Source organism: Anomaloglossus baeobatrachus, chromosome 10 (genome assembly GCF_048569485.1).
Source record: "Anomaloglossus baeobatrachus isolate aAnoBae1 chromosome 10, aAnoBae1.hap1, whole genome shotgun sequence".
Taxonomy (NCBI): domain Eukaryota; kingdom Metazoa; phylum Chordata; class Amphibia; order Anura; family Aromobatidae; genus Anomaloglossus; species Anomaloglossus baeobatrachus.
In genome coordinates, this window is record NC_134362.1 from 4,552,653 (window position 1) to 4,565,416 (window position 12,764).

At 51.6% G+C, this 12,764-nt stretch overlaps 1 protein-coding gene across 10 annotated transcripts in view; it reads left to right on the forward strand.

Moving 5' to 3' along the window:
• Positions 1-12,764, forward strand: part of SOX6 (SRY-box transcription factor 6) — an 853,991-nt gene that overhangs the window by 388,337 nt on the left and 452,890 nt on the right. The window lies entirely within an intron of this gene.

Sequence of the window (12,764 nt, forward strand, 5' to 3'; positions counted from 1 at the left end):
GCATTGTGCTTGGTGATGTATGGCTCGGCATTGTGCTTGGTGATGTACGGCTCGGCATTGTGCTTGATGTACGGCTCGGCATTGTGCTTGGTGATGTATGGCTCGGCATTGTGCTTGGTGATGTATGGCTCGGCATTGTGCTTGGTGATGTACGGCTCGGCATTGTGCTTGGTGATGTATGGCTCGGCATTGTGCTTGGTGATGTACGGCTCAGCATTGTGCTTGGTGATGTACGGCTCGGCATTGTGCTTGGTGATGTACGGCTCGGCATTGTGCTGGGTGATGTACGGCTCGGCATTGTGCTGGGTGATGTACGGCTCGGCATTGTGCTTGGTGATGTACGGCTCGGCATTTTGCTTGGTGATGTACGGCTCGGCATTGTGCTGGGTGATGTACGGCTCGGCATTGTGCTTGGTGGTGTACGGCTCGGCATTGTGCTTGGTGATGTACGGCTCGGCATAGTGCTTGGTGATGTACGGCTCGGCATTGTGCTTGGTGATGTATGGCTCGGCATTGTGCTTGGTGATGTACGGCTCGGCATAGTGCTTGGTGGTGTACGGCTCGGCATTGTGCTTGGTGATGTACGGCTCGGCATAGTGCTTGGTGATGTACGGCTCGGCATTGTGCTTGGTGATGTACGGCTCGGCATTGTGCTGGGTGATGTATGGCTCGGCATTGTGCTCGGTGATGTACGGCTCGGCATTGTGCTTGGTGATGTATGGCTCGGCATTGTGCTCGGTGATGTACGGCTCGGCATTGTGCTTGGTGATGTGCGGCTCGGCATTGTGCTTGGTGATGTGCGGCTCGGCATTGTGCTTGGTGATGTGCGGCTCTGCATTGTGCATTTAAATGCTGTTTTGCTTCCTTTAGCACTGAAGTAGTTAGTGTCAGTTTTTCTGCCAGCAGCTCTCCTGCAGGTAAGGTCAGCTGCACCTGCTCTGTAGCCACGCCCACTGGTGTTTATATAGCCAGGTCTCCCTGCAAGCTTTGCTGACTATACAAATCCATTAGTATGCTGGCCACCTTGGTGAAGGAGCTGCTGAGGATTGTCCTGAAGTTGGATCTTCTCCATTTTTGGTTGTATTCCCCTGTTTGTCTCCCCCTACCCTCTTGTTGTATTAGTGCAGCGGTGGGTCTAGTGAACCGCACCACCCCACTTCTTAGCTAGGACTATAGTAAGGATTTTTTAGGGCTTCAGGTGTGACTGCTCGGTGGCAGCCATTGTTATTGTATTCCTGGTGTTTCCCTTTGTTTCTGGTGTAGTTGAGGGGTGTTTTTTGTTGTGTGTCAGACGTCTGTTGGTCTGAACGTGCCCGTCCTATTACTGTCAGATGCACAGTGTCTTATCTGATCTGCTGTTCTCATGGTCCAGTCCTATAGTAGTGGGTACAGACCATAATTCCAAAGGGTTAAATCACCTGCTTATATGCATTGTTCTCTATGTACTGCTAAGTTTACCCCTGAAAGAAAGCAGACACCCCCTAAAAGAATCGCACTTACCAGACCCCAAGTGAATGGGCTCTCAGATACAGATCTGCGTCGCTGTCAGGTCCCGCTGCAATCTACAGCGGTTGGCTCCCCCTGGTGACTAGAAGCAGTATCTCTCACTCGGAGTGATACTGTTACCTGATCTGTGTGTGAGAGCTGCAGTGCAATGCAACTGGAATGGTGATGGACCTGGCAGTGACGCAGATCTCTGTGTGAGAGCCCATCCACCATCTGCATTTGCCAACTGTAAGGGTACGTGCCCACGATCAGGACCTGCGGCACTCTGGACATGGCGGATCCTGATCTGCGGGGCCATGAGTCTCCTCCGCAGGAGACCGCAGCTGCTTGTGCCCACAATCAGGGTTCGGGACACTGCGGTCTCCTCCCTGTGTTCTCCCTACGAAGAATGCTTGTGACTCCGCAGCAAAGAATTGACATGCTTGTGTCTCGGAAAGCCGCTCCGCGGGTCAGTTTCCGCACAGTGGGCGCGGGATTTCTAGAAAGCCATCCATTATGCTTATATTGTACATCACAGCGGTTTAGACGTAGCTGAAACATGCTGCATCTAAAGCGCTGCAAACACTGATCGTGGCACGCAGCCTAGGCCTATGGGCACACGTGGGGTTTTCTATGCATTTTTTCATGCATTTTCCCTTGCTTATTCTAATCAATAAAAGCAAAATAAAAGCCTCCCAGCAAAGTCTGAGAATCCTGAGCTGCTGCGCACACTGCTTCTTTTTACCTTGCAGATTTTGTTTCTGCGTGTCTATAATCCCCTGCAATGCTTTATCACTGCATAGAGCATGGTGTGTGAGACTCTCTGTAGCTCAGTAACACGGGGTCGTCATGGTGACAACCCAGGGTTACCATGGCAGCGATGGAGTCCCTGTGATCGCATTACAGGGACCCGATTGCCAGGGAGAGGTAAGCGATCCCTCTCCCTACCTCCTGAATGCTGTGATCGCACTGATCGCAGCGTTCAGGGGGTTAAACTGCCGGTGCATGCAATGCTCCGAGCAGAGTGAACCTGGTCCCGACTGTAACATCAGCCATTGACCCAGCGGCGAGTGCAGGGGTACAGTGCAGGAACCGCCACGATCGCCATGACTAAAAAAAGCACAAAAAGAGCAGGAAAAAAACTTGAAAATACACGGAAATGCGATTATGTGCGGAAAGAAGCAACGTGGGCACATAGCCTCATTGTTTGGGGTCTGGTGAGAGCATTTTTTTTAATTTTTTTTGGGGGGGTCCGCTTTCTTTAAAGAGTCCTATTGTATTTTTCTTACTTTTTTAGCTGCTTGGACACTTCATTATGGAATCGGAACTAGGGCTTATTATAAGCATCAAAAACGCCCCAAAACACCCCAAACCTCTGCGCAGGCGGAATCTCCTCACAAGCGGAATCTCCGCACAGGCGGAATCTCCTCACAAGCGGAATCTCCGCACAGGCGGAATCTCTGCACAAGCGCAATCTCCGCACAGGCGGAATCTCCGCACAGGCGGAATCTCTGCACAAGCGCAATCTCCGCACAGGCGGAATCTCCGCACAGGCGGAATCTCTGCACAAGCGCAATCTCCGCACAAGCGCAATCTTTGCACAGGCGCAATCTCCGACCAGGCGGAATCTCCGACCAGGCGGAATCTCCTCTCAAGCGCAATCTCCGCTCAGGCGGAATCTCCGCACAGGCGGAATCTCTGCACAAGCGCAATCTCCGCACAGGCGGAATCTCTGCACAAGCGCAATCTCCGCACAGGCGCAATCTCCGACCAGGCGGAATCTCCGACCAGGCGGAATCTCCTCTCAAGCGCAATCTCCGCTCAGGCGGAATCTCCGCACAGGCGGAATCTCTGCACAAGCGGAATCTCCGCACAGGCGGAATCTCCGCACAGGCGGAATCTCCGACCAGGCGGAATCTCCTCTCAAGCGCAATCTCCGCTCAGGCGGAATCTCCGCACAGGCGGAATCTCTGCACAGGCGCAATCTCCGCACAAGCGCAATCTCCGCACAAGCGCAATCTCCGCACAGGCGCAATCTCCGACCAGGCGGAATCTCCGACCAGGCGGAATCTCCTCTCAAGCGCAATCTCCGCTCAGGCGGAATCTCCGCACAGGCGGAATCTCTGCACAAGCGCAATCTCCGCACAGGCGGAATCTCTGCACAAGCGCAATCTCCGCACAGGCGGAATCTCTGCACAAGCGCAATCTCCGCACAGGCGGAATCTCCTCTCAAGCGCAATCTCCGCTCAGGCGGAATCTCCGCACAGGCGGAATGTCTGCACAAGCGCAATCTCCGCACAGGCGGAATCTCTGCACAAGCGCAATCTCCGCACAGGCGGAATCTCCGACCAGGCGGAATCTCCTCTCAAGCGCAATCTCCGCTCAGGCGGCATCTCCTCACAAGCGGAATCTCCGCACAGGCGGAATCTCTGCACAAGCGCAATTTCCGCTCAGGCGGAATCTCCTCACAAGCGGAATCTCCTCACAAGCGGAATCTCCGCACAGGCGGAATCTCCTCACAGGCGGAATCTCCGCACAGGCGCAATCTCCGCACAGGCGCAATCTCCGCACAGGCGCAATCTCCGCACAGGCGCAATCTCCGCACATATCTTATTTCTGGGGAAAACGGCGAATAAAAAACAAACAAACATTTTTGACAAATAGAAAGTTAAAATAGTGACAAGGGTGGCACGGTGGCTCAGTGGTTAGCACTGCAGTCTTGCAGCGCTGGGGTCCTGGGTTCAAATCCCACCAAGGACACCATCTGCAAGGAGTTTGTATGTTCTCCCCGTGTTTGCGTGGGTTTCCTCCGGTTTCCTCCCACACTCCAAAGACATACAGATAGGGACTCTAGATTGTGAGCCCCAATGGGGACAGTGTTTCTGATGTATGTAAAGCGCTGCGGAATATGTTAGCGCTATATAAAAATAAAGACTGTAAATGCTGATGATAAGATCTGTGGATCACCGGCTCTCTATAGGGATCTGGATGGATTCTATCCTCTGAGCAGATAGGTTGCTCTCTGTAGGGATCTGTATGTACGCAGCTGTGTGTGTGATATGTACGCGGCTGTGTGTATGATATGTACGCGGCTGTGTGTGTGATATGTACGCGGCTGTGTGTGTGATATGTACGCAGCTGTGTGTGTGATATGTACGTGGCTGTGTGTGTGATATGTACGCGGCTGTGTGTGTGATATGTATGCGGCTGTGTGTGTATGATATGTACGCGGCTGTGTGTGTGTATGATATGTACGCGGCTGTGTGTGTGTATGATATGTACGCGGCTGTGTGTGTGGTATGTACGCAGCTGTGTGTATGATATGTACGCAGCTGTGTGTGTATGATATGTACGCGGCTGTGTGTGTGATATGTACGCGGCTGTGTGTGTGATATGTACGTGGCTGTGTGTGTGATATGTATGCGGCTGTGTGTGTGATATGTATGCGGCTGTGTGATATGTATGTGGCTGTGTGTGTGATATGTACGCGGCTGTGTGTGTATGATATGTACGCGGCTGTGTGTGTGATATGTACGCGGCTGTGTGTGTGTATGATATGTACGCGGCTGTGTGTGTATGATATGTACGCGGCTGTGTGTGTGATATGTATGCGGCTGTGTGTGTGATATGTATGCGGCTGTGTGTGTGATATGTATGCGGCTGTGTGTGTGATATGTATGCGGCTGTGTGTGTGATATGTACGCGGCTGTGTGTGTGATATGTACGTGGCTGTGTGTGTGATAAGTATGCGGCTGTGTGAGTGATATGTACGCGGCTGTGTGTGTATGATATGTACGCGGCTGTGTGTGTGATATGTACGCGGCTGTGTGTGTGTATGATATGTACGCGGCTGTGTGTGTATGATATGTACGCGGCTGTGTGTGTGTGATATGTACGCGGCTGTGTGTGTATGATATGTACGCGGCTGTGTGTGTGATATGTATGCGGCTGTGTGTGTGATATGTACGCGGCTGTGTGTGTGTATGATATGTACGCGGCTGTGTGTGTATGATATGTACGCGGCTGTGTGTGTGTGATATGTACGCGGCTGTGTGTATGATATGTACGTGGCTGTGTGTGTGATATGTATGCGGCTGTGTGTGTGATATGTACGCGGCTGTGTGTGTATGATATGTACGCGGCTGTGTGTGTGATATGTACGCGGCTGTGTGAGTGATATGTACGCGGCTGTGTGTGTGTGATATGTACGCGGCTGTGTGTATGATATGTACGTGGCTGTGTGTGTGATATGTATGCGGCTGTGTGTGTGATATGTACGCGGCTGTGTGTGTATGATATGTACGCGGCTGTGTGTGTGATAAGTATGCGGCTGTGTGAGTGATATGTACGCGGCTGTGTGTGTATGATATGTACGCGGCTGTGTGTGTGATATGTACGCGGCTGTGTGTGTGTATGATATGTACGCGGCTGTGTGTGTATGATATGTACGCGGCTGTGTGTGTGTGATATGTACGCGGCTGTGTGTATGATATGTATGCGGCTGTGTGTGTGATATGTATGCGGCTGTGTGTGTGATATGTACGCGGCTGTGTGTGTGTATGATATGTACGCGGCTGTGTGTGTATGATATGTACGCGGCTGTGTGTGTGTGATATGTACGCGGCTGTGTGTATGATATGTACGTGGCTGTGTGTGTGATATGTATGCGGCTGTGTGTGTGATATGTACGCGGCTGTGTGTGTATGATATGTACGCGGCTGTGTGTGTGATATGTACGCGGCTGTGTGTGTGTATGATATGTACGCGGCTGTGTGTGTATGATATGTACGCGGCTGTGTGTGTGATATGTATGCGGCTGTGTGTATGATATGTATCCATGACACATGGGAAGAAAGATCAGAGGCCGCCTTTATGGAAGGCTGCACTGTGTGAGGAAGAGGAGGCCGGATGTTATCATTAGGACTGGGGGCCGCTCTTAGGGCTCAGTGCCCCCCGCTTGTCTGGAGCACACAGGTGACATTTGCCTGACTGATTCTTTTCACGGTTTCATTTTTAAACTTCTCTCTGTATTTTGAATTTCAATTAACGATCTCAATTTGGAGTTCATTTTCTATTTAATGTAATTGCAGGAAACAATTTATAGGCTGATTAGGGCCGAGAAGCCACAAATAACAGGGGCCCGCCCGGCCCCCACCCGTAATCTCTATTTATACAGCTGCAGGGGGAGCTGGGGACATCGAATGGTGGGGGGCCCTGGTGACCTCCATATCTGTCCAATATCTATCTATCTATCTCTATCTATTTATCTATCTATCATCTATTATCTACCATCTATCTATCTATCATCTATCTATCCCTCTATCTATCTATTATGTATCTATCATCTATTAACTATTATCTATCATCTAATTATCTATATCTATTATCTATCTAGTAGGGTTATAGCAGTATATATTGTAGGCCGAGGCCTTAGGCGGGTGGCAGTCTTTCTGGTGGAAGTCTGTCCGGTGGCTGAGGTTTTCCGGTGGCAGTTTTTCCGGTGGCAGTTTTTCGGCGGGCTGAGGTTTTTCCGGTGGCAGTTTTTCGGGGGGCTGAGGTTTTTCCGGTGGCAGTTTTTACGGTGGCTAAGGTTTTTCCAGTGGCTGAGGTTTTCCAGTAGCAGTTTTTCCGGTGGCTGAGGTTTTTCCGGTGACAGTTTTTCCGGTGGCAGTCTTTCCGGTGGCTGAGGTTTTTCTGGTGGCAGTTTTTCCGGTGGCTGAGGTTTTTCCGGTGACAGTTTTTCCGGTGGCTGAGGTTTTTCCGGTGGTAGTTTTTTCGGTGGCTGAGGTTTTTCCGGTGGCAGTTTTTCCGGTGGCTGAGGTTTTTCCGGTGACAGTTTTTCCGGTGCCTGAGGTTTTTCTGGTGGCTGAGGTTTTCCGGTGGCAGTTTTTCCGGTGGCTGAGGTTTTTCCGGTGACAGTTTTTCCGGTTGTAGTCTTTCCGGTGGCTGAGGTTTTTCGGTGGTCTGTCTGTCTCGCTCATATCTGTATGTCTATAGGCTGCTGGTCAGAGCTGTCCTATGTGTGTAGCCGTAGCGGTGGTGTCGGGGGACAGTAGCCGCCAGTTTTGGCCCTATACCTGCGGCGGCTCTTCCCGTGGTCTGTGCTCATTCGTGTGCCGGCTTTCATCTGTTCTCCATATTCTGGATACATTGATATACGCAGGGAATTCCTGGATATCACTGTTGAGCAGCTGCCAGCGCTCCGCACATGAATCTCAGCTATTTCGCCCGGGATTCTTCGCTCCACAGCTGCTTTCATTTCTCTTGACAGATTTCAAGTTTCCTTAGGACAAGTTTTATCACATCCCAGTAAAAGCGAAAACTCTCAGGCTGATGTCCTGCGGCTGACATGTCCCATTAATACACAGTGATTGTTACAGGAACATGGGATCTTTCTATATATTCAGAAGAGTAAGTGATTTCTTGTGTGTATTTGATTCCTGTCTTATCGGTGCAGTGCTCCTGACTCATTGGTGCAGTACTCGTGTGCTCCTGACTCATTGGTGCAGTACTCATGTGCTCCTGACTCATTGATATAGTGCTCGTGTGCTCCTGACTCATTGATACAGTGCTCATTTGCTCCTGACTCATTGATACAGTGCTCGTATGCTCCTGACTCATTGGTGCAGTACTCGTGTGCTCCTGACTCATTGGTGCAGTACTCGTGTGCTCCTGACTCATTGGTGCAGTACTCGTGTGCTCCTGACTCATTGATACAGTGCTCATGTGCTCCTGACTCATTGATACAGTGCTCGTGTGCTCCTGACTCATTGATACAGTGCTCATTTGCTCCTGACTCATTGATACAGTGCTCGTATGCTCCTGACTTATTGGTGCAGTGCTCGTATGCTCCTGACTTATTGGTGCAGTGTTCGTGTGCTCCTGACTCATTGGTGCAGTGCTCGCGTGCTCCTGACTCATTGATGCAGTGCTCGTGTGCTCCTGAATTATTGATGCAGTGCTCGTGTGCCCCTGACTCATTGGTGCAGCCCTCGTGTGCTCCTGACTCATTGATGCAGTGCTCATGTGCTCCTGACTAATTGATGCAGTGCTCGTGTGCTCCTGACTCATTGATGCAGTGCTCGTGTGCTCCTGACTCATTGATACAGTGCTCGTATGCTCCTGACTCATTGATGTAGTGCTCGTGTGCTCCTGACTCATTGATGCAGTGCTCCTGTGCTACTGTTCCATTGGTGCAGTGCTCCTATGCTCCTGACTCATCAGTGCAGTGCTCCTGATCCTTTGCTGCAGTTTTACTGATTCATCTGTGCAGTGCTCCTGAATCTACAGTGTGGTATACACATTCTCCGGAATCCACAATGTGGTATACATGTGCTCCTAAATTTACAGTGTTGAATCCACATGCTCCTGAATCCAGTGTGGTATACACGTGCTCCTGAATCTACAGTGTTGTATCCACATGCTCCTGAATCCAGTGTGGTATACACGTGCTCCTGAATCTACAGTGTTGTATCCACATGCTCCTGAATCCAGAGTGGTATACACGTGCTCCCGAATCCATAGTGCAGTATACACGTGCTCCTGAGTCCACAGTGTGGTATTCTCGTGCAGTTGAATCCATAGTGTGGTATACACGTGCCCCTGAATCCACAGTGTGGTATACACGTGCTCCTGAATCCATAGTGTGGTATACACGTGCTCCTGAATCTACAGTGTGGTATACACGTGCTCCTGAATCTACAGTGTGGTATAAATGTGCTCCTGAATCTACAGTGTGGTATACACATGCTCCTGAATCCTGACTTGTTGGTGCAGTGTTTGCAAGTTCCTGACTTGTAGGCGCAGTGTTCGTGAGTTCCTGACTTGTCGGTGCAGTGTTTGCGAGTTCCTGGCTTGTCAGTGCAGTGTTTGCGAGTTCCTGACTTGTCGGTGCAGTGTTTGTGAGTTCCTTACTTGCCGGTGCAGTGTTCACGTGTTCCTGAGTTGTCGGTGCAGTGTTCGCGTGTTCCTTACTTGTCGGTGCAGTGTTTGCGAGTTCCTGACTTGTCGGTGCAGTGTTCGCGTGTTCCTTACTTGTCCGTGCAGTGTTTGCGAGTTCCTGACTTGTCGGTGCAGTGTTCGCGTGTTCCTTACTTGTCCGTGCAGTGTTTGCGAGTTCCTGACTTGTCGGTGCAGTGTTCGCGTGTCCCTGACTTGCCGGTGCAGTGTTTCCGAGTTCCTGACTTGTCGGTGCAGTGTTCGCTTGTTCCTTACTTGTCGGTGCAGTGTTTGCGAGTTCCTGACTTGTTGGTGCAGTGTTTGCGAGTTCCTGACTTGTCGGTGCAGTGTTCACGTGTTCCTGACTTGTCGGTGCAGTGTTTGTGAGTTCATGGCTTGTCGGTGCAGTGTTTGTGAGTTCCTTACTTGCCGGTGCAGTGTTCACGTGTTCCTGAGTTGTCGGTGCAGTGTTCGCGTGTTCCTTACTTGTCGGTGCAGTGTTTGCGAGTTCCTGACTTGTCGGTGCAGTGTTCGCGTGTTCCTTACTTGTCCGTGCAGTGTTTGCGAGTTCCTGACTTGCCGGTGCAGTGTTCGCGTGTCCCTGACTTGCCGGTGCAGTGTTTCGGAGTTCCTGACTTGTCAGTGCAGTGTTCACGTATTCCTGACTTGTCGGTGCAGTGTTTGCGAGTTCCTGACTTGTCGGTGCAGTGTTCGCGTGTTCCTTACTTGTCGGTGCAGTGTTTGCGTGTTCCTTCACTTGTCGGTGCAGTGTTTGTGAGTTCGTGACTTGCCGGTGCAGTGTTCGCGTGTCCCTGACTTGCCGGTGCAGTGTTTCCGAGTTCCTGACTTGTCGGTGCAGTGTTCACGTATTCCTGACTTGTCGGTGCAGTGTTTGCGAGTTCCTGACTTGTCGGTGCAGTGTTCGCGTGTTCCTTACTTGTCGGTGCAGTGTTTGCGTGTTCCTTCACTTGTCGGTGCAGTGTTTGTGAGTTCCTGACTTGCCGGTGCAGTGTTCACGTGTTCCTGAGTTGTCGGTGCAGTGTTCGCGTGTTCCTTACTTGTCGGTGCAGTGTTTGCGAGTTCCTGACTTGTCGGTGCAGTGTTCGCGTGTTCCTTACTTGTCCGTGCAGTGTTTGCGAGTTCCTGACTTGTCGGTGCAGTGTTCGCGTTTCCCTGACTTGCCGCTGCAGTGTTTCCGAGTTCCTGACTTGTCGGTGCAGTGTTCGCGTGTTCCTTACTTGTCGGTGCAGTGTTTGCGAGTTCCTAACTTGTTGGTGCAGTGTTTGCGAGTTCCTGACTTGTCGGTGCAGTGTTCACGTGTTCCTGACTTGTCGGTGCAGTGTTTGTGAGTTCATGGCTTGTTGGTGCAGTGTTTGTGAGTTCCTTACTTGCCGGTGCAGTGTTCACGTGTTCCTGAGTTGTCGGTGCAGTGTTCGCGTGTTCCTTACTTGTCGGTGCAGTGTTTGCGAGTTCCTGACTTGTCGGTGCAGTGTTCGCGTGTTCCTTACTTGTCCGTGCAGTGTTTGCGAGTTCCTGACTTGCCGGTGCAGTGTTCGCGTGTCCCTGACTTGCCGGTGCAGTGTTTCCGAGTTCCTGACTTGTCGGTGCAGTGTTCACGTATTCCTGACTTGTCGGTGCAGTGTTTGCGAGTTCCTGACTTGTCGGTGCAGTGTTCGCGTGTTCCTTACTTGTCGGTGCAGTGTTTGCGTGTTCCTTCACTTGTCGGTGCAGTGTTTGTGAGTTCCTGACTTGCCGGTGCAGTGTCCGCGTGTTCCTGACTTGTCGGTGCAGTGTTCGCGAGTTCCTGACTTGCTGGTGCAGTGTTCGCGTGTTCCTGACTTGCCGGTGCAGTGTTCGCGTGTTCCTGACTTGTCGGTGCAGTGTTCGCGAGTTCCTGACTTGTCGGTGCAGTGTTCGCGTGTTCCTGACTTGCCGGTGCAGTATTCGCGTGTTCCTGACTTGTCGGTGCAGTGTTCGCGTGTTCCTGATCTGTCGGTGCAGTGTTTGCGAGTTCCTGACTTGTCGGTGCAGTGTTCGCGAGTTCCTGACTTGTCGGTGCAGTGTTCGCGTGTTCCTGACTTGTCGGTGCAGTATTTGCGAGTTCCTGACTTGCCGGTGCAGTGTTCGCGTGTTCCTGACTTGTCGGTGCAGTGTTTGCGAGTTCCTGACTTGCCTGTGCAGTGTTCGCGTGTTCCTGATTTGTCGGTGCAGTGTTTGCGAGTTCCTGACTTGTCGGTGCAGTGTTCGCGTGCTCCTGACTTGCCGGTGCAGTGTTTGCGAGTTCCTGACGTGCCGGTGCAGTGTTCGCGAGTTCCTGACTTGCCGGTGCAGTGTTCACGTGTTCCTGACTTGTCGGTGCAGTGTTTGCGAGTTCGTGACTTGTCGGTGCAGTGTTCGCGTGTTCCTGACTTGTCGGTGCAGTGTTCGCGTGTTCCTGACTTGTCGGTGCAGTGTTCGCGTGTTCCTGACTTGTCGGTGCAGTGTTCGCGTGTTCCTTACTTGTCGGTGCAGTGTTCGCGTGTTCCTGACTTGTCGGTGCAGTGTTTGCGAGTTCTTGACTTGTCGGTGCAGTGTTCACGTGTTCCTGACTTGTCGGTGCAGTGTTCGCGTGTTCCTGACTTGTCGGTGCAGTGTTCGCGTGTTCCTGACTTGTCGGTGCAGTGTTCGCGTGTTCCTGACTTGTCGGTGCAGTGTTTGCGAGTTCTTGACTTGTCGGTGCAGTGTTCACGTGTTCCTGACTTGTCGGTGCAGTGTTCGCGTGTTCCTGACTTGTCGGTGCAGTGTTCGCGTGTTCCTGACTTGTCGGTGCAGTGTTCGCGTGTTCCTGACTTGTCGGTGCAGTGTTTGCGAGTTCTTGACTTGTCGATGCAGTGTTTGCGAGTTCTTGACTTGTCGGTGCAGTGTTTGCGAGTTCTTGACTTGTCGGTGCAGTGTTTGCGAGTTCTTGACTTGTCGGTGCAGTGTTTGCGAGTTCTTGACTTGTCGGTGCAGTGTTCGCGTGTTTCTGACGTGCCGGTGCAGTGTTCGCGTGTTCCTGACTTGTCGGTGCAGTGTTTGCGAGTTCTTGACTTGTCGGTGCAGTGTTCGCGTGTTTCTGACGTGCCGGTGCAGTGTTCGCGTGTTCCTGACTTGTCGGTGCAGTGTTTGCGAGTTCTTGACTTGTCGGTGCAGTGTTTGCGAGTTCCTGACTTGTCGGTGCAGTGTTTGCGAGTTCTTGACTTGTCGGTGCAGTGTTTGCGAGTTCTTGACTTGTCGGTGCAGTGTTTGCGAGTTCTTGACTTGTCGGTGCAGTGTTTGCGAGTTCTTGACTTGTCGGTGCAGTGTTTGCGAGTTCTTGACTT